This window comes from Gorilla gorilla, chromosome 23, assembly GCF_029281585.2.
Source record: "Gorilla gorilla gorilla isolate KB3781 chromosome 23, NHGRI_mGorGor1-v2.1_pri, whole genome shotgun sequence".
In the NCBI taxonomy this organism is placed as follows: Eukaryota; Metazoa; Chordata; class Mammalia; order Primates; family Hominidae; genus Gorilla; species Gorilla gorilla.
In genome coordinates, this window is record NC_086018.1 from 33108552 (window position 1) to 33129355 (window position 20804).

General features: G+C 46.4%; 1 long non-coding RNA gene across 1 annotated transcript in view; it reads right to left on the reverse strand.

The window, feature by feature from the left end:
* Window positions 1–16217: 16217 nt before the first annotated feature.
* LOC109024555 (uncharacterized) overlaps window positions 16218–20804 on the reverse strand; it is a 75793-nt gene continuing 71206 nt past the window's right edge. Inside the window, exons 4-5 of the long non-coding RNA XR_002004047.4 lie at window positions 16407–16461; window positions 16218–16298 (exon numbers count right to left, since the gene is read on the reverse strand). This is a non-coding gene — a long non-coding RNA (uncharacterized lncRNA). The remainder of the gene's footprint in view (window positions 16299–16406; window positions 16462–20804) is intronic.

Here is a 20804-nt window from a genome sequence, read left to right on the forward strand (position 1 = left end):
ATAAATACATGGATTTAGGCTCCAGGATTCCAAGTGGGACAGAGAAGCAGTCCTCGAAGATGAGTGTCAAGACTCAGACAGAGAGTGACAGGGGCCTGCCAAGGTCACCAGGAGGTCGATAGAGGGCTGGAGGGAGGAGAGGGGCTGAGGGGGCCTCCATTGTGGTCACTTTCACCAGCCCGGGCTGCTCCCAGACATTCTCAGGGTTTGGGAAAAAGAAGGCCTCTCACCTCTTCCCCAGCAGCCTGGGCCCTGACCGCTGTGTGACCCCTGGGAATAGGGACCTGTACTCCCCAGGGAGGAAGGTTACAGCCAGGAGGCAATAAAGTCATTTCATGGTAATTAGAATCGTAACCAATTTAAGTCATTTACAACTCTCAAACAATTACAGGGTGGTTCTTATCGCCCCAAGAATCCCGAGATGTTATTTGAAGGGGGCCATAAACTGGGAACCTGGTTGGGGGTGGGGAGTAGACAGGGAAGACGAGAGAAGGAAAGATGGCTGCTCATGGCAATGAGAGAAGATGAGGCTTTTTAAAGTTCTATGGCGGGCTGCTCTCTACAGCAGATGTGGGTGGGACAGGCCCCTTGCTGTGGATTTAGTGGGAGAAACATGTCCCATCCCTAGAAGTTTCCTCTCCAGAATCACAAAATATCAGAGCTAGAAAGCCTGAAGAAACATCTAGTCCAGCATTTCCCAAATAGAAACCCTGGATATCTTGTGATTCCTGACATGTTTGTAGGTATTTGATGAAAAGCTTCCTAGGACGAATGGGTTTGGGAAATTTGTAAAGCGTGGCTCCCTCGTACAGAATCTCGGAGCTCACTGCATGTCCAAGGTTCTGGGAAGATCTACGGGGAAGAAACCAGGTTCCGCAGGAAAGTGTAACTGTGTGGAACCCAGTGCGTCTCAGACTTTGACCACGAGGCTTTTTAACCCCCATCGAAATCTATTAATAACACAACAAAGCTCAGGAAATCTGCACCTGCGTCTCTCGTTTCCTTCCCACTCTGGGGCTGAAGCTAGAATGAGTGGCTTTCTGTTCCACGACAACACACGCCCTTGGTTGGGGCAGGTATTTGCACCCAAAACAGTGGGCAGTCAGCCTTCTGGGGGTACTTTTGGAAGATAACGGGGGTGGTAGAAATAACATACAGAGATCCCAAATATCCTTTACCCAGTTTTCTCCAATAGTAAGATCTGGCAAAACACTATCACAACTAGGATATTGACATTGACACAGTCAAGATACATAAAATTTCCAAAAACACAAGATTCCTCATGTTGCCCTTTATAACCATACTCACACCCCTCCCACCTTCACTTTGTCTTTAATCCCTGGCAAACACTAATCCGTTCTGCATTTCTATCGTTTTATCCTTTCAATCGTTTATATAAGTGGAATCATGCAGTTTGTAACCTTTAGTGATTGGCTTTGTTTACTCAGCATAACTCTCCTGGGATCCATTCAAGTTGCTTCATGTGCCAATGGTCCATTGCTTTTTACCACTGAGAACTATGCCATGGTGTGGATGCACCACACAGTTTGTTTGATCATTATTCACCCCCTGAAAAACAGCTGAGTTCCTTCCAGAGTGTGGCTATTGTGAATAATGATGCCTTAAATATTTGAATACAGGTTTTCATGCGAACACATCTTCATTTCTCTGAGATAAATTATTGGGAATGTCATGGCCATATTGCATGTTTAGTTTTTAAAGAAACTGCCAAGCTGTTTGCCAGAGTGACTGTGCCATTTTACATTCCCACCAGCAACAATGAGTGATCTAGTTTCTCTGCATCCTCATCAACATTTAGTGTTAACAGGACTTTTAAGTTTAGCCTTAATGATAGATAGATAGTGATATCTCATTGTGGTTTTAATTTGCATTTCTCTAGTTGCTAATGACATTGAATATCATTTTATGTGCTTATTTGCCACCCATATATCTTCTTCAGTGAAATTTCTTCATATCTTTTGACTATGTTCTCACCGAATGGTTTGCTTTTTAGTACTGAGTTTTGAGAGTCATTTAAATATTATAAGTACTATCATTTTACAGACATGCAAATTGGAAATATTTTCTCCTACACAGTAGCTTGTCCTTTTACTCCCTTAACAGGATTTTCATAGAGCAATAGTTATTAATTTTGATAAAGCCCAATTTATTGTTATTCTCTTATGGATCTTGCTTTGAGTGGCAAGTCTAAGATTCTTTGCCTAGCCAGACAGCCCAAAGATTTTCTTCTATTTTCTTCCTAGAAGTTTCTTCATTTTGCATTTTAAGTCTATTATTCATTTGAAGTTAATTTTTATCTAAGGTGTGAGACATAGGTTGGGGTTTCCATTTTGCCTATGGGTGCCCAATTGTCCTAGCACCACTCATTAAAAAGGCTATCTTTCATCAACTCGATTGCTTTTGCACCTTCATCGAAAATGGTTGAACATATTTGTGTTCAGTTATTTCTGGGTTCTACATTCTGTTCCACCTATGTGTCCATTGCTTCAGCAACACTACTTGGTCTTCATTACCATAGCTGTATAGTAAGTCTTGAAAGTGGGTAGACTGACTCCTTCCTCATTATTCTTGTTTTACAAAATGATTTTACCTTACCTTCTAGTTCCTTTGTCTTTGCACATAAATTTTAGAATCTTGTCTGTATGTACAAAAACAATCTTGTTGGTATTTTGATAGGAATTGTGTTAAATATGTATATGAATTTGAGAAGAACTGACAGATGTACTATGTTGAGTCTTCTGGTTCGTAACACGGCATGTGTCTCCATTTATCCAGCTCTCCTTCTATTGCTTTCATCAACGTTGTGTAGTTTTTAGAATGCAAATCCTTTACAAGTTTTATTAGGTTTACACCTATGTGTTTCTCTTTTTTGTTAAGAAATGCACATGATATTGCACTTTTAACATTGGTGGCCATATGTTTCTTGCTGTACGTATAAATACAACTGATTTTGGTAAGTTCTTTTTGTGTCTTGTGAACTTACTAATTCACTTGTTAATTCTAGGAGTTTTTCATAGATTCCTTGGAATTTTTTATATAGATAATCATGTAATCCAAAAATAGGGACAATTTTATTTCTTCCTTTATGATTTGCATGCCTTTTCTTTTCTTGCCTTATTGCATTAGTCAGAATTTCCAGCACAAGGTTGAATAAAAGTGGTAGGAACTGTGAGTGCAGACATTCTCACCTTATTCTTGATCTTAGGGGAAAAGCATTCATTCTTTCACCATTAAGTGTAATGTTAGCTTTAGATTTTTTTTTTGAAGATGTTCTTTATCAAGATGAGGAAGTTCTCCCCATTTTTATTTTTCTGAGAATTTTTGCATGAATAGGTACTGAATTTTTAAAATGCTTTTCCTGAATTAAATGACATGATCACGTAATTTTTCTTTTTCAGGCTGTGAATATGGTAAATTATACTGGTTGATTTTTTGAATGTTAAACCAACTTTGCATCCCTGGAATAAACCTCATTTGATCATAGTGTATAATTATTTTTATATATTACTGCATTCTATTTGCTCATATTTTGTTAAGGACTTTTGCATCTGTATTCACAAGAAAAATTGGTTTGTAATTTACTTTTTTGTACTATCTTTTAAATCCACTCTACCAGTCTCTGTTTTTAATTGGTATGTTTTAATTAATATAATTATTAATATGTTAGGGCTTGAGTCTATCATCTAATTTTTTTGTTTGTTCTCTGTGTTTTGGCTTCTCTGTTGTATTTTTGTGGCATATTTGAACATATTTTCCATTTTTAATTATCTATAGTATTTCTGAGTGTATACCTTTTTATTGGTTGCTCTAGGTATTACATTATATATACCTATGACTTACCATAGTCCACTGGTGTCATCATTTTATCAGTTCAAGTAAAATATGGAAGCTTGCCTCCCTACATGTTCCTTTATTCTCTCCCATTTATAATGTCTTAAATGTTTCCTCTATCTACATTTAGAACCACATCAGGCAGTGTTATAATTTTTGCTTTAGCGATCAAGCAATTTATAAAGCTCACAAGGAGAAAGGAAGTGCCTTTTCAGTCCTATCTTTTTCCTCCTTTCCTTCTGGGACTCCGATGACACACATGTTTGAACTTTTGTTATAGTGTCCCAGGGCCCTGAGGCTCTGTTCATTTTTTTTCCAATCTATTTTCTGTCTGTTGTTCAGATATCTGTTATTCTATCTTCAGGTTCACTGAATCTTTGCTCTGTCTCCTCCATTCTGATGTTGAGCCTAACCACATAGGTTTTATTTTTTTCTATTATTGTATTTCCCCGTTCCAAAATTTTCATTTGGTTTTTATCTCTTCTATTTCTTTCCTGAGACTTTCTATGTTTTCATTTGTGTCAAGTGTGTTCTTTATTGCTTGTTGAAGCATTTTTATTGCAACTTCTTTAAAATATTTGAGATAATCCTGACATCTCTGTCCTCTTAGCTTTGGCACCTATTAACCATCTTTTTTCATTCACTTTGACAGCCTCTTAGTTCTTCTTATGATGGGTGATTTTCTAGTGAAACATGAACATTTTTATATTATATTTTGAGATTCAATCTTATTTGAACCTTCTGTTTTTGCCATATGTCTCTAACACCATTCCACTCTGGTCGGGGAAAGAAGGGTACCAGCTCATTACTGTTAAGTAGAGGTAGAAGTCCAGATTCCCCCCACACTGACACCCAAGGTAGGGGGAAGGGCTTCTCATTACCACTGGAGGGGGTGGGGTTAGCTCTCCATCTGATCGTCATTGGCACTGCAATGAGTAGGTGGCCTCATTAACTACGGGCAATAATGAAAGCCCTGACTCTCTATAAGGCCTCCTCTGATCACTCCAATAGGGAGAGAGAGAGGACTGCTGCCTGGCAGAGTGAAGTCCAGACTCTGCTCATGGTCTTCTCTGATGCCACAAGGTAGGGGCTAGTCCCTAACCAGTGGGGATAAAATCCTCAGATCCTTACTCACCCTTCTGAGACACCACCCCAGCAAGGGATTTGGAGAGCCTCGTTATAACCTCATTAGTGTGGAAGTAGAGGCCAGTCCCCACTCGGCCTCTGCTGGCCTGGGTGGGGATCGGGCTGTATTTTTTCCTACAGAGTTTGAGTGGAATAGAGCAGTTATTAATCAAAAGATTTCTGTCTTGCTAGGATGCCACTTTTCTGGCCCTTTGGCTAAAGAAAGCAGGCTTTAGGGGGACAAAATTGTCCATTTCCAGGTTGCCAGCTTCTTCAACCCCAATTCGGGAAATGTAAGGAAAAAAAAAAAACAGGGAACTCACCATGCCATTCCTTGGATCCCAAGTTCCCTAGCTAGTCTATGTCTTCTCTCCACCTCTTAGAGTCTTCCTGTGTTTATTTCCTAACCAATGTCCATGGTTTTTAGTTGCACTTAGTGGAGAACTCTGGGAAAGTACATCTACTCTATCTTCCCAGACGGAGACGTCTAGATTATGCTTTTCACATCTTTGCACCTTTGCGTATGCTGTTCCTTCTGTCAAGAATAATCCCTCTCCTCTACCAAGAAGCTGTCGCCAGCCCCACAGACTGGTTAGGTGACCCACAGCATCCGCTGTGCCTGGACCACAGTAGTGATCAGACAGGGGTATCTTCTTTTTGCCTGTCTCACACTCTAAACCATCAGCTTCTTGAAAGAAGGATGAAGTCCTGGCTGATTTTGCCTCCAGCTCACAGCACAGTGTCTGATGCATGGTAGATACTTGATGAATGTTTGCTGAATGAATGAATGATATTCACCGCAGGATTCCCTTCTGCCCTCGGGCAGTGCACAGCATATAAATGAGGAAAACTGCACTGTATGCCAACTCTTCCTAGACTTTCTTGGTGACCTTGGAAAAATAACCTGAACTGACATCAGTTTCTTCCATGTTGACTAATGAGCAAGAAAATGGGAAAAATGATTATTACCAAAACTAAATATTTTCAGCAATTAGTATGTGCCAGGCACTGTGCAAATTGCTTTATCTTCATTATCTTATTTAATTCTAAAAATACCCCCAATGCGATGAGTTCTGTTATCTCCATGGCACAAATAAACAGACCAAGGTTCCATGAGGTTGTATAAATTACTCATGGTTGCAGAGTCGATGTAAGGTAAATGTAGGGCAAAAGTCAAACCCAGATATCTCTGCCTCCATCACCCCATGTCAGGTGGAATTCCACAAGACATTCCTCCTGGGCCTAACTTGGATCAATTCACAAAAATTATGGGACGTCCACCATACTCTAGGAGTTGAAGATTTTTTTGAATCCCAAAATATATAAAGGTTACAATCAAAATCAGATAAAGATTTTAGAGGAACTTAAAGCATTAAAGGGGGGGGATGGGAAGGAGAATAACACGTATTAGACGTTCTTGGGCAGCCAGGGACTGTGGGCACCGCCTCACATATAACATCCCCCCTAGTCCTCTCAATGGTCCTAGAGGGTTGCTACTGTCAATTGCACTCAAGGTCAAAGGACAGTAAACATTGAAGCCATGCCTAGAACCAGGACCATCTGTCTCCAAGGTTCTCACTCTTTCCAATATATACATTCCCATATAAGGCCTTAGTCCAAGAAATGAAGAAACCAATGTTGGGAGGGGGGGCCTCATCTCACCAGTCCCTATAGGGTTTGAGCCCACTGAGTGTGATGAGTTGAATGTCCAGGCTCTGGAAGTCCTCGGCTTGTGTCCCAACTCTGCCAGCACTGCCCAGCTATGCAAGCTTGAGCTATAAACGCCAATGTCTCCATCTGTAAAACGGGATTGACAAGAGTACTGTATACCTACAGCCCAAGGAATGAGATGCTTTAGGCAACTTATCATAGCACTGGCACATGGCAAACGTTCAATTGCTGGTACTGAGAATCACTGTGCTAAGCTCCAGCATGTTCAATCCTATGCCACATGCTGAGATTAGAAGATGTGGCACATGGCCTTTAGGAAATGTGGCATCTGGCTGGGGAAATGGACAATTAAATGGTTAAACCTCAAGGGAAGAGCCCAAAGATGTGGCAAAAGTAATTGCTTTGAAGAGTCTGAAAAGGTGTCACGAAAATGTGGTAGATTTCTAACCACTGAAAAAGTCAGAAGAAAGAACAAGACAGGCCGGGTGCAGTGGCTCACACCTGTAATCCCAGCACTTTGGGAGGCCAAGGTGGGCAGATCACTTAAGGTCAGGAGTTTGAGCCCAGCCTGGCCAACATGCTGAAACCCTGTCTCTACTAAAAATACAAATAAATTAGCCAGGTGTGGTGGCACATGCCTGTAATCCCAGCTACTCAGGAGGCTGAGACAGGAGAATTGCTACTCAGGAGGCTGAGACAGGAGAATTGCTTGAACTTGGGAGGCAGAGGTTGCAGTGAGCCAAGATCACGCCACTGCACCCCAGTCCAACCTGGGTGACAGAGTGAGACTTCATCGAAGGGAAGGGAAGAGAAGGGGAGGGGAGAGGAGGGGAGGGGAAGGGAGGGAAGGAAGAGACAGAGAGAAGTGGAGGGCTGGCTTTTCAGGACAGGAACAGCACGAACAAAAACTCCAGAGACAGGAAGAGAAGGCTGGTGGGAAGGGAGCAGTGGGCCTCAACTGGAACATAGTCAGGGAGGATGGGGGTGTAAGAGCCCGAGAAACCTGATTCTCCATCCTGGGATCCTGCCTCGAGTTTTTCATAATGATGCAATCAAGCCCAGGACAAAGTTGTTTTCTTATCCAGCTTGTGATCTCTGAAATCGCATTAATGGCCCTAAAGCAAAGTTCAGTTTCTACTTTCAAATGACCCTCAGGACTGAGATGTTCATCCTTTTGGCAGCACTCATTGAGAACCTACTGTGTGCCAGGCACCGCCCTGGTGCTAAAAATTCACCAGCAAACACGACAGACACACCTGCTGTGATCTCCAAGCTTGCTTCCGTAGAGGGGAGTTGGAGAGTAAGCAACTTCTTGCAAGATTCTATTTATTCCTTAGCTGTCACTGTGCTGTGTTCACAAAGGTTAGTATGCAATGAGGTGGTTGATATGTCCTGGGGCTCAGGGAAATAGGATGGGGTGTGAAACCTCTGGCATAACCAGGGCAGAAATCACAGCCAGGAACCCACTTACAGCCCAAGTTGCCGAATGCCTGGCAGACCAACATTTTTAAGGGGCAAAGAGAGGCCTATAAGACAGTCTTCATATGTCCATGGGCCATCATCTGTCATAGAAACCAGTGACAAAAGGCAGGGACTGGGATGACTGTACAGTTTACAAATTCAGGCTCCCTCGGCAATGACAGGGTATTGGAGAGGAAAGCTCACTGCTCCAGAAGTCTCTGAGAGGGTCTGGGTTTCAGGGTGAGGTGGGCCATCACATTGAGCAAGTTCCAAGAGGTGGGATCTATCATAGACAGATGTTTCTAGAGTATGTTCTGTTGAACTTAGAACCGCCTTGTAATATCCGAATAGGGGCTCCATTTAAAAACAAAACAAAACAAACTTCTTCAGATTTTTTTTTTTTGCAGGACTTCTCTGAGCCTTAAATGTGCTGATATGCATTGTGGTTTCCTGAGATGGACCAACACTTTCCAATCTTGTTTGACCTAGAACATTTTTTTCTAGGGATTCATATTAATATTTTTCCCTATGCAGATAGAAAATCACCCCCTTAGGGTTAACCTCCCCGGCTGGACAAGCCAATGAGCCCTGACAAACAGGCCTATATATTTTTTTTTTGAGACAGAGTCTTGCTCTGTCACCTAGTCTAGAGTGCAGTGGCAAGATCTCAGCTCACTGCAACCTCCGCCTCCCAGGTTCAAGCGATTCTCCTGCCTCAGCCTCCCAAGCAGTTCAAATTACAGTCACCTGCCACCATGCCCAGATAATTTTTGTATTTTTAGTAGAGATGGGGTTTCACCATGTTGGCCAGGCTGGTCTCGAACTCCTGACCGCAGGTGATCCACCCAACTTGGCCTCCCAAAGTGCTAGGATTATAGGCATCCACCACCATGCCTGGCTAATTTTTGTATTTTTAGTAGAGACAGGGTTTCGCCATATTGGTCAGGCTGGTCTCGAACTCCTGACCTCAGGTGATCCACCTACCTCACCCTCCCAAAGTGCTAGGATTACAGGCGTGAGCCACGGCGCCCAGCCCCTATTTTCAAACTGGAAGGTATGCTGAGTGTGAATAATACAGCTTCGCATCAGTAATGGATTTCCTCCATTCCATCCCTGGGAAGCAATCCCTGGGCCCCTGCTTGAACACCTCCAGCCACAAGACATTCATGACCTGTTAAGGAAGCCCACTCCCACTGTTGAAGGTGAGATTCCATCTGGAGCCCTTCCTTGGGCTGAGCTGAAATTCACCTCCCTGATTCTTTCATCATCAATAACAGTAATGTTTATCCTACTATCATTTATTTAACATCTTTTATAGGCCAGGTTCTGTGCTGAGTATTTTTCATGTGTGATCTCAGTGAAACTCTTCAAGTACTCTATGAGTTCAGAGTGTGCCTCTCCTACAGCTGAGGAATCGAAGGTTTGGAGGAGTTTCATTACTCTCCTAGCTCACCCAGCTAACAAGAAGCAGATAGATGACTCAAGTCTGACCCAAAGGCCAAGAACTTGGATGTACCTAACCACTCCACTCTCCTGCCCTTCCTCACAAAGCTCCTCCCTCTTGAGCCCTCTAGAATGAAAACACCCACATCTGTGGCCCGCCTCACACGCCAGGCTTCATTCTCATGGACTAACATATCTGAGTCTTACAGCAGTCTGTGAGGTGGGGTCGGTGATTATTCCCAGTCTCCAGGGGAGACACTGACCAATGACTTGCCCTGAATCGCACAGGTCCCAGGTGGCAGATCCTTGGTGCCCAAGCCATCTGGCTCCAGAGCCCACCGTTTAGCCACTGTTATGAATGCATAATGCAGGAGGGAATCCCAGTTGTGTATTTTAGAGGAATTATTGAAAGTCCCATTGCTTCTCCATCAGGGTCAGAGCCTTCCCCCTGGTGCCACTGAGCACCAGCCATCCCTATGGTGCCGCTGAGCACACCTTGGGTGGAGACGTGCCCCCTCACTGTGTCTACAGCCTTGTCCATGTGCCCACCCATGTTCTGGCTGAAGGGACTGTGTCCCCTGTGAGCCTCATCTTTCCCAGCTCCATGGCCCCTGGTCCTTCTGTGCTTCCTCCCAAGCCAGGGTCTCTAGGCCCTCTCTATCCTTGCCTCTCTCCTGTGGGCCCATCCCAGGATTCTGTGCAAATAGTCAGGCCATTTTTATGGCCCCAGGGAGGAAAAAAGTCAGGAACCCAGGACTGAGGACAAGAACATGGATAGGAATCAAAGAAGCTGTCCAGTGGGGACTTGCTAAGCCTAGACTCTTTGGGGGAATTATTTCATTTAACTCATACGGCAGCTGCTGACATCTGGAAGAAGCCCCAGGACATATTCGTTGAATGAATCAGGCAGCCCTCACTTTCCTCATTTTACAGATAGGGAAAGAGATGTCCTGAGGATCTTAGAACAGGCTCAACATCACACAGCTATGACAAATTCAGGATTCAAAGCCAGCTCCTCCTGGCTCCCTCATTTTTGCTCTTTCTTCCGCCCCCATATTACAATGCTTGGTCCACATTTGGAGTCCAAAGAAATGGATCCTCACTCCAGCTGTGTCTTGGACTCCTTTGTTGACCTTGAGCCAGGCTCTCTGGAAAAGGCATCCAGAAGGTCTCCAAGGAACCTTTAGGAAGAGGAACTTCCTGGGTTTGGTGACCATGAAAGGAGGAAAGAGAGAATCCACCAGCTGAAGCTCCACGTGCACGCAGCCAGCTCTCGCTGTGCAACATCTTTGACAACAGGAAGACACATGCTCTCAAGTGGCTCACTCAAGTGTCTTTAAAGAGTTCCGTAAAACTCTGCATTTCAGTGCACGACCAGTAAGTGTATAAAGCAAATGTGGTGTGCTGGGCATACAGAACAAACGGAAGAATCTCAGGCAGAGAGCCCCACGTGAGTAATCAGAGACAGGCTGGGGTCCAGATCTCTGCCCGCCTCCACCCAAGATGTGCTCAGCGGAACCACAGGGATGGCTGGTGCTCAGTGGCACCACGGGGAAGGCTCTGAGCCTGATGGAGAAGCCATGGGACTTTCAACAATTCCTCTAAAATACACAACTGGGATTCCCTCCTGTGTTATCCATTCAGCACTTACTGACAAGTACGTGCCTAGGAGAGTTGCTATGAGAATTGAGGAAACACACAGGGGATTGGAAGATGCTTCAACTGCAGAGCATTTCATGCATGGGAGGGAGAGCTGTGGGGGCCCATGGTACATTCCCACCACCATTGCCTCTCCTCTCTGGTGTGACCCTGGGTGAGGACAGTGCAAATTAGCCATGCTGTAACCTGATGCTAGAAGCTATCTAGGTGTCCTGTGGCTTCAGGTCACTGTCTACCACACAATGAGGCAGTGAGCAGGTAGCTGCCCCTCGGCTTCTAGAAAAGGAAGGTGGTGGCTGGGCGTGGTGGCTCACGCCTGTGAGCCAGCACTTTGGGAGGCCGAGGCGGGCGGATCACAAGGTCAGGAGATCGAGACCATCCTGGCTAACACGGTGATACCCCGTCTCTATTAAACAAAATACAAAAAATTAGCCAGGCGAGGTGGCAGGCACCTGTAGTCCCAGTTACTTGAGAGGCTGAGGCAGGAGAATGGCATGAACCTGGGAGGCGGAGCTGGCAGTGAGCCCAGATCGCACTGCACTCCAGCCTGGGCGACAGAGCAAGACTCCGTCTCAGAAAAAGAAAAAAGAAAAGGAAGGTGGACAGTGGATTCGAGCATAGATCCCAGCCCCAGATCCCACAGCTGCTAGGGAAGCGCACAAATGTTTTCTATGAAGGGCCAGATAGTAAATACTTTAAGCTTTACGGGCCTTAGGATCCCTGTTGCAATTACTTAACTCTGCAGCTGTAGCTCAAAAGTAGCCAGAGACAACACATCGGAGAACGGCCATGGCTATGTTCTAATAAAACTTTATTCACAAAAATCAGTCAGTGGGTTGGATTTGTCCCGCAGGCCATCATTGGCCCTCAATAATCCCAAAATATTGCTGGCCTCCCATGGTGTTAAAGAGGATTTGAATACAAAGTTGCTGTGACTGGCCATTTTTCTCACCACCCCACAAAATCTGCCTTGCCATTGACACTCAATTCTATCCTTGAAAGCCTGAGAAATCCCAGTTAGAAGATGCAACAGCCCCTTCCTTCTTCAGACCAAGCTCCCAGCTGGGTGACATTGGGAAAGTCCTCCCACCTCTCTAGGCCTCATTCTCCCCTCAGTAAATGCACTTATTGAAAGCCTCCCCTAGGACAAGGCACAGTGACCAGGTGCAGCAGGGTGTCCAGAGAACAGCCCCAGAACATTGGCAACAAAATCTGCTTTCTATGGTGGTAGAAATTGGGACTCAGGGAGGTTAAGCAACTTGCCTGAGATCACAGAGCTAAGAAGTGTTCCTGCGGGAACTAGAACCTAATGCTTTGGGCTCCAGAGGCCAGAGCTCCTACCTCTGCCCCTCTCAGGCTAGGATGACTCCGAGGTCCCGTCGGGTCCACATCTCTGAGTGCTGGGAAGGTGCAAAGTCCAGCAGGAGAGAGCATGAGGATGACAGAGGAAGACCAGGGAGCCGCCTCTGTTATCCACCAACTGCGTGCCAGGATATAAGCTCAGTTATGGGAGGTGTTATCCTCCCCCAGGAACAGGTGTGGAAACAGGCCCAGAGAGGTAGAGGGCCTTGCCCAAGGCCACAGAGCCAGTGGTGAGTCAGGACATGAACCCAGGCCGAGGAACCCCACATGGCCAAGCTTAGCTGACTTCCCTGGCCACACTCTGCCCCTCCCTTTATGTTCCCAGAATGAGACAGGAGCCTGGGAAAACCTCCTCCCCAGGTGGCATAGAAGTGAGAGCCCAAAAAGGTGCACCCTACCCCCAGTGCCCTCACTTGGGGACACCACTCAAGCCTACAGGTGTTCATCAGTCCAAGCTGAGAACCATCAACAATGGCCCCCTTCACTCAGACCCTGAGAAGCCCCAGGACTGGGGCACAGCCGGGTTCAGCACCAGGAGGATTATCAGCCACCCAGGAAATGCCTGGAGGTCTTGAACTTCTGAACTCCTCGCTCACCTCCACCTGAACCCAGCAAAATGGCCTCTTTCCTGTTATTACTTTATAGCCTTGACTGTAAATTCTTCCCTGATCCCACTTTATGGCTGCAGGATAAAAACATGTGCCCCGGGCATAGCTTTCGAGGAGAGCGCCTGGTTTATAAAGTGGTGCTGTCATAGCACAGAGAAGGGGTGCAGCTCAGCCGGCCAAGGGAGTGCAGCCCGGGGCTCACTGCTGGCATCCGGGAAGGGCAGGCTGACCAGACCCTGCCAGGGCACCAAGCCAGGCACACTGCAGAGCCCTGGAAGCCAGGCAGCAGTTCCCACCCTTACCAGGGATGGCAGCGTGCCTTTCTTCACTGCATCCTCGGGGTAATCCTGAGAAACAGGCCAGGTTCTATGGCTACCTTCATATTACAAGTGAGGGGGCTGACGCTGGGAGAGGTGGCATGTACAGGGCCACACAGCCAGGACGAGAACTCAGACCCGGAGCTCCTTCACCACCTGCTCTCTCAGAATAAACCCTCAATTGTCTACAAGACAGCTCATCTCAACAGAATTGCTTCAGCCTCATTGAATCCTCAGCCGTCCTGGGAGCATGAGTATTACCCTCCCCACTTTGCAGACCCTCTTACTACACAGGTGTTTCTGAAGCATCCTCTGCCTGCCCTCAGCACCCTACTCCTGGCGCTGCTGCCCTCATACCTGTGGACTGACAAGGAGGAGAAGCGGGGCCCCTGTAACGCTGTCCTTTCTTCTTCCCTCTCTCTTAGGAGCCAGATGCTCAGATAGAGGACCTGAACCCTTGGCCCTCTATAGGGATCCCTGTCCATAGATTGATTCAGGGAAGGGCGGGGGGCTGTGCCCACCCAGCTGGTACCCCGGGTGGGCTGTCAGACCCTGGCCTCCAGATTTAAGCCCCATTCTCCATGCCAGTACCCCGGGTGGGCTGTCAGACCCTGGCCTCCAGATTTAAGCCCCATTCTCCATGCCAGTACCCCGGGTGGGCTGTCAGACCCTGGCCTCCAGATTTAAGCCCCATTCGCCATGCCAGGCACTATCGATAATGAAGGTGCTATTTGGGCTGCCTTTCTCCATCATCTTACTTCCAGATGCAGGCCAAAGCTGAAAGGTGGCAAGTGCTAGTGTGTCTGGGGGATGGTCAGATCCAACGGAAGTGAAGACCCTCTCTCTCACCACAACGACAGTCCCTCTCAGTACTCCTTCTGCTGTAACTTCCACAATTCCTTGGTCCTGAGGTGTTTGGAGGCCCCGACTTGTGATATAATCAAGGCTGGCCAGAAGAAAGTGGCCCATGGGAGGACAAGGCCATAAGAGTGGGGACCAGGGAGAAACCAGAGCTGCCCAGGAAAGGGATGGCAAGGCTCACATTCAAGGCCGTGGCTGCAGAGCTAAGTGGTACGAGAAAAAGCCCCACACCAGAGCCAGGAGATCCACTTCTAGGCCCCACCCATGCTCAACACGCCCTTCACATGCCACCTCAGCTTCCTGGGCCTCAGGTTCCTCACTCACCTGTGAAATGGGCAAAGCCAGGGCATGGAACCAGAAGATCTCAGGAGATTGTTCTAGAACGAGGATTCTGCACCTTTTCCTTCAGCCGTGACTCTCAGCCCAGGCCACACACTAGAACCTCATGGGGAAGCTTTTACAAACATCAATGCCCAGGTCTTCTGACTACTGTGCTATAAAGATACGCAACCTCAAACTGGGATACGTTGACTTTAAAGCCAAGAACAGAGGCTGGAAGGACTGTGAAGAGGTGATACTAGGAGATGTCCAAGCGTAAGAAACAAAGTTGAAATAAATATCAGCGTAGTAGGTGAGAGTTGGGTTTTGGAGTCAGACTTGAATACCACGTCTTGCTTCCTTACTCACCAAGAAAGCCCACTCAGGAAAGCTATGCCTTCATTACCAGTAGCACCTGGCATGGAGAATGGGTCTTAAATCTGGAGGCCAGGGTCTGACAGCCCACCCGGGATACTGGCTGGGTGGGCACAGCCCCTCGTCCTTCCCTGAATCCATCCATGGACAGGGATCCCTATGGAGGGCCAAGAGTCTTCAGTGTCAGATGGCCTAAGCTCAGTAGTGAATCTGCCCCATGAGTTGGCTTGGGTACTTGACTCATTTTTCAGTCCTGCCTGCTTTGCAGCATTGAGAAAAGGGATATGAAAGCACTTTGTAGACATGGAATACTTTGCTACGCACCTCCTGGTTTTGAATGTTTTATCTATAAAATGGGCACGATAACACCTTTTGCCTATGACTGTCCTAGGGATTACATAAAAGGGCCATGTGCATGGCATACAGCACCCATTCAGAAAATGAGCTTTATCATTAATAATGCACTGTGCATGCCCCATTTCCAGGGCAGGTGGGCATGCATCACTCTTAAGCAGGTGGGCTCTGGAGCTGTCATACCGGAATCAAGCTCTGCTTCACTCACCTGCTAGCTGTGTATCCTTGGGTCAGCCAGCTCTCTCCTCTGCACTATAGCAAAGATGATGATAATGTTAGCTTTGTGGCAGGGTTAAATTAAGGAGTAAGTGGAAATATCTAACACAATATGAAGCTATTGTAGGTTTTCAGTACGTGCTTCCTTTCCATCTCCTTTTCCTCCAGCCGTGGTCCCAGGATGCTAGCTATGTTGGTGACAAGGATCCTCCAGTCCAGGAAGCACCTGGGGTTCCCCCTAGCCCTGGCCTTCAGTGTCAGGTAGCCTAAGCTCAGTAGTGAATCTGCCCCATGACTGGGCCTGGGCACTTGACTCATTTTCCAGTCCTGCTTGCTGAGCAGCATTGAGAAAAGGGATACAAAAACACTTTGTAGACATGGAATACTTTGCAAAGGCACAGACCAAGACTGGAAAGAGACCAGAGTGGCTGGAGAATCTAATCTGGCTCTGATCCCCACCCCCAGTGTGCTGAGCAAAGGTCACAAACTCTCAGCACCAGGTTTGACATCAGAAACTTCCTCTTCAAGGTAGAGCCTGAAGAGCCCCTCTTTCCATCAGTCTCAGAATCCAGGAGGAGAAAGAGAAGTGATCTTGGAGTCAGACAGCCCTGGGCTTATGTGTCCTGGTCCCACCACTGATAAGGGATGTCCTTCTTGTGGGCCTCATTTTCCCCACCTGTAAAAAGAGAACACGTCCCTAGCCCCAGACGTTCATTTTAAAGATCAACTGAGAGCAAGTCTGTGCAAAACCTTCCAGAAATCCTGAGAAAAAGCTTGTTCTTACTAGCTATGGGACCTTAGGAAAATGACTTCATCTCCCACGACCTCAGTTTCTCAATCTGTAAGACAGGGATAATGGTATTCACCTCATAGGGCTGTTATTCAAATTAATATGATAACGGGAGTCAACACCTAGGTCACTGGCACATGGTAAGTGCTCAATTCACAGCAGCCAGCGTTACTGTCACTGTGGCACCTTCTTCCATCCCACGGCACCTTCTTCTCCCGGACCCAGCCCCTGGAGGGCAAGCATGGCTGTCTCCTCTCTGCAGTTGAAAAAAGCTTTTGGTCCAGAAGATCCAAGGCCTTCTGGGGGCTCCAGCCTCCCAGAAGCCCCCCGCAGGCATCACCCCTTGCACCTGGGAATGAAGCCACTCTCAGGTTGCAGGCTCACTCGTTGTTCAGCCTGACTGGACATAAGAAGCTCTACGTGGAGTTATTTTAATCTTTCCTCACAAATCAATAACTGCTTACCTTGAAGCAGTTTTAATTAGTTAAGGCCTGCTGAGTGCTCTGCTGATAAACTAGCCTGCTATTAATGCTAAGTATCTGCCGTGTAGTTGCGATTTTTATTATTGTTGTTCTTATGAAATCCTCATTTCCTGAGCCACACAGCTGGGACTATTATTTAAAAATCACCTTAGGCTTGAGCCTCCTTCCCTGAAACCTGGGGAAAGGGCCCTTTCCTCACAGCTCAGCTCACCCCTTCCCACGCCTACCACGTGCAATACCCTTAACACACCATTATATTAATAGAAAGATGCTTCCTTCAACAACAGAAAACAACCTCCACAACTTTTGATATCTGACTTCTGTAGTAACAGAGCCCCCTAAGCTCTATGAGCCCCAAGGTGAGGATCACCTCACCCGCTTAAATCAGCTACCAGTGAGGAAAGCAGAAGGAGGGAACATTTATTAAGTGCTTACTGTGTACCAGCAATGGTGCAATGTGCTTACTACTGGGACCTCATCTAGTCTTCGGAGTATCCAGAGGTGCTAACACAAGCCCTGTTTTGTCAGTGAAGTAACTGGGGCTCAGAGAGGTTAGTGCATTTGCTCAAGGTCATAGCATCAGCAAGTAGGGAAATGTGGAGCTAAACTTTTGTCTGTCATTCTGGTTCCCACTGGGGTAGGCCCCTGGGGGACCTCTCCTGGCCTTGGCTGATTTCTCCCACTCTTTTTTTATTATTATTTTTGAGACAGGGTCTCACTCTTGTCGCCCACGCTGGAGTGCAGTGGCACAATCTCGGCTCACTACAACCTCCGCCTCCCAGGTTCAAGTGATTCTCCCAACTCAGACTCCTGAGTAGCTGGGACTACAGGTGCACCCCCACCACACCCAGCTAATTTTAGCATTTTGGGGTAGAGATGGGGTTTCACCATGTTGGCCAGGCTGGTCTCAAACTCCTGACCTCAAGTGATCTGCCTGCCTCGGCCTCCCAAAGTGTTGGGATTACAGGCGCAAGCCACCAGCGCCTGGCCCTCTCCCACTCTTTATACCTCTTTATCGTAGGCTCTAGAACCCCAGCCTGCCTATTTGTGTTGCTCTCTTTCACGCTGCCTCCTCCTACTCCATCTCTTGGTTTTATGGCTGGTGGGGGAGGACGGGGCCATGGGGCATGGTCTCTCTAAGTCAAAGACCAGCTTCATAAACCTTTGTAATCATTGTTCCGGTAAAGAGACAAAGGAGACAAATAAAAACAACAACAACAAAAATCCATCTTGGAAGGAGAACCAATATCTGGGCAATGTGACAAAGTGGTTTTGAACCTGGGCAGGGGGAGAAGCCAGGGTTCAAATCCCACATGTGCCTCTTTTTTTTTTTTTTTTTTTTTTTTGAGATAGAGTCTTGCTCTGTCTCCCTGGCTGGAGTGCAGTGGCGCCATCTTGGCTCACTACAAGCTCCACCTCCCGGGTTCACACCATTCTCCTGTCTCAGCCTCGTGAGTAGCTGGGACTACAGGCACCCGCCACGACACCTGGCTAATTTTTTGTATTTTCAGTAGAGATAGGGTTTCACCATGTTAGCCAGTATGGTCTCGATCTCCTGACCTCGTGATCCACCTGCCTCGGCCTCCCAAAGTGCATGTGCCTCTTATTAGCTGTGTGACCTTGGAAAACTTGCTAAAGCTCCCATTTTCTCATCTGAAAATGGCCTTTCTGGTAGCATCTGCCTCCCAGGGCTATTATAAGGATTAAGTGAGAGAAGCTATGTTAAGGGTTTGATGTGCTACCCAATGCAAAGTAGCACTTTTTTTTTTTTTTCTGAGATTGAGTCTCGCTCTGTTGCCCAGGCTGGAGTGCAGTGTCGCGACCTCAGCTCACTGCAACCTCTGCCTCCCGGGTTCAAGCAATTCTCCTGCCTCAGCCTCCTGAGTAGCTGGGACTACATGCACATGCCATCACGCCCGGTTAATTTTTTGTATTTTTAGTAGAGACAGGGTTTCACTGCGTTAGCCAGGATGGTCTCAGTTTCCTGACCTCGTGATCCTCCTGCCTCGGCCTCCCAAAGTGCTGGGATTACAAGCATGGGCCACCGTACCTGGCCGCAAAGTAGTTCTTTTTATTGTTAGTAGTAATTATTGCTAACATATAACAAGTGGTTACCATGTGTCAGATGCTGTTCTGAGTAACTGTCTTGTTTCATTTTATTTATTTACAGCAACACTCTGTGGCATTCCCATTTTACATTTGGGAATCTTTGTATCATCTCCATTTCACAGATGGTAAAACCTAAGGCTGAAAGATGTGAGTAACTTGCCTGAAGTCATGCATTTTTTAACTAAATTTTTTATTTTGAGATAATCGGAGCTTTATATGCAGCTGTAAGAAAGAATACAGAGAAATCCCCCAGTGGTAACATCTTGCAGAACTACCACAACCAGGATATTGACTGATATAATCAACATACAGAACATTTCATTCACCACAAAGATCCCTCTTGTTGCATGTTGCCCTTTTATATCAATCCACTTCCCTCTAATCCCTACTGCACCTTAAACACTGTTTAGAGAATTTCTTCTGTCCATTCTTTTTTTTTTTTTTTTTTTTTTTGAGACAGAGCCTTGCTCTGTCACCCAGGCTGGAGTGCAATGGTGCAATCTTGGCTCACTGCAACCTCTGCCTCCCGGGTTCAAGCGATTCTCCTGCCCCAGCCTCCTGAGTAGCTGAGATTACAGCTGCCTGCCACCATGCATGGATAATTTTCATATTTTCAGTAGAGATGGGGTTTCACCATATTGGCTAGGCTGGTCTGGAACTCCTGACCTCAGGTGATCCACCCACCTCGGCCTCCCAAAGTGCTGGGATTACAGGTGTGAGCTGCCGTGCCCGGCCCTTCCGTCCATTCTTTTAGGACAGGTCCATTAGCGGCAAATTCTTATTTTCCTTTATCTGAGAATGGCTTGATTTCCCCTTCATTCCTGAAGGATATTTTCACTGGGTATAGGAATCTGGATTGACATTTCCTAGAAACTCATCACCCGATTTTTCCTCAGATCCCAAAGTCCCTAGCCAGTCTGCCGCCTTCTCCACATTTTAGAGTCTTACGTTTATTTTGTATTTCATGTCCAGGGTTGTTAGTGGCACACAGCAAGAGAAGTAAGGAAAAGTATGTCTGTCCTATCTTCCCAGAAGCAGACATTGCCCACACACATTTTAATAAGTGATTGAGTCTGGATTCAACCCTGAGCAGTCTCAGAGCCCATGATCATAACCACTAGGCTATACTTCCCCAGGCCACCTGAGTTTATTCAGGTGTGCTCCTCTGGAGACATAGGCCAAAATCTCTTCTCAAGAATATCAGTGGAAAGTCCTGTTGGTTCAGCACAGAGATCTTTGTAGAATGTGGACAGACACCCCTCAGACGTCCCACACTCACATTGCACTAGCATGTGAGCTAAGCCATTTAAATATACATGTGAGACTCTCTTACGAAAGGCCAGGGACTTACTCTTTTCTTTCCTTCATCCATTATTTATTGAAGGCATGTAACCAGGGATACAAAATCATAACTGCCTTTTAAATTGTTCTCTTATTTTGTACAAGAAACTTTGCAAAAGACTTCACATACTGGCCACTCCTTGGACATCACATCAAATCTCATCAGCTTCATCTCTTATTCCAGCCACTGTTGTGAAGAGCAGAACTGTGCAGGTTTAGACCAATTTCATGAGTGTTAAACCTGACTGTGCCTTATCTCAGGCCCCTACTATGCATTTCTCACCTCCTGACCCCAGGTACCTGGGAAAAATCCACTCAACACTCACTAACATGCAAACTGGAAGTGCAGGGCAGCTGACCCTCTTCAGACAATTCTTGACCAGTAGGGGACAGACACCCCCTTTCTTTCCTCCAGTAGGTGGTTCTGAAACCTAACCCAGAAGGCTTTTAGAAGGAACTC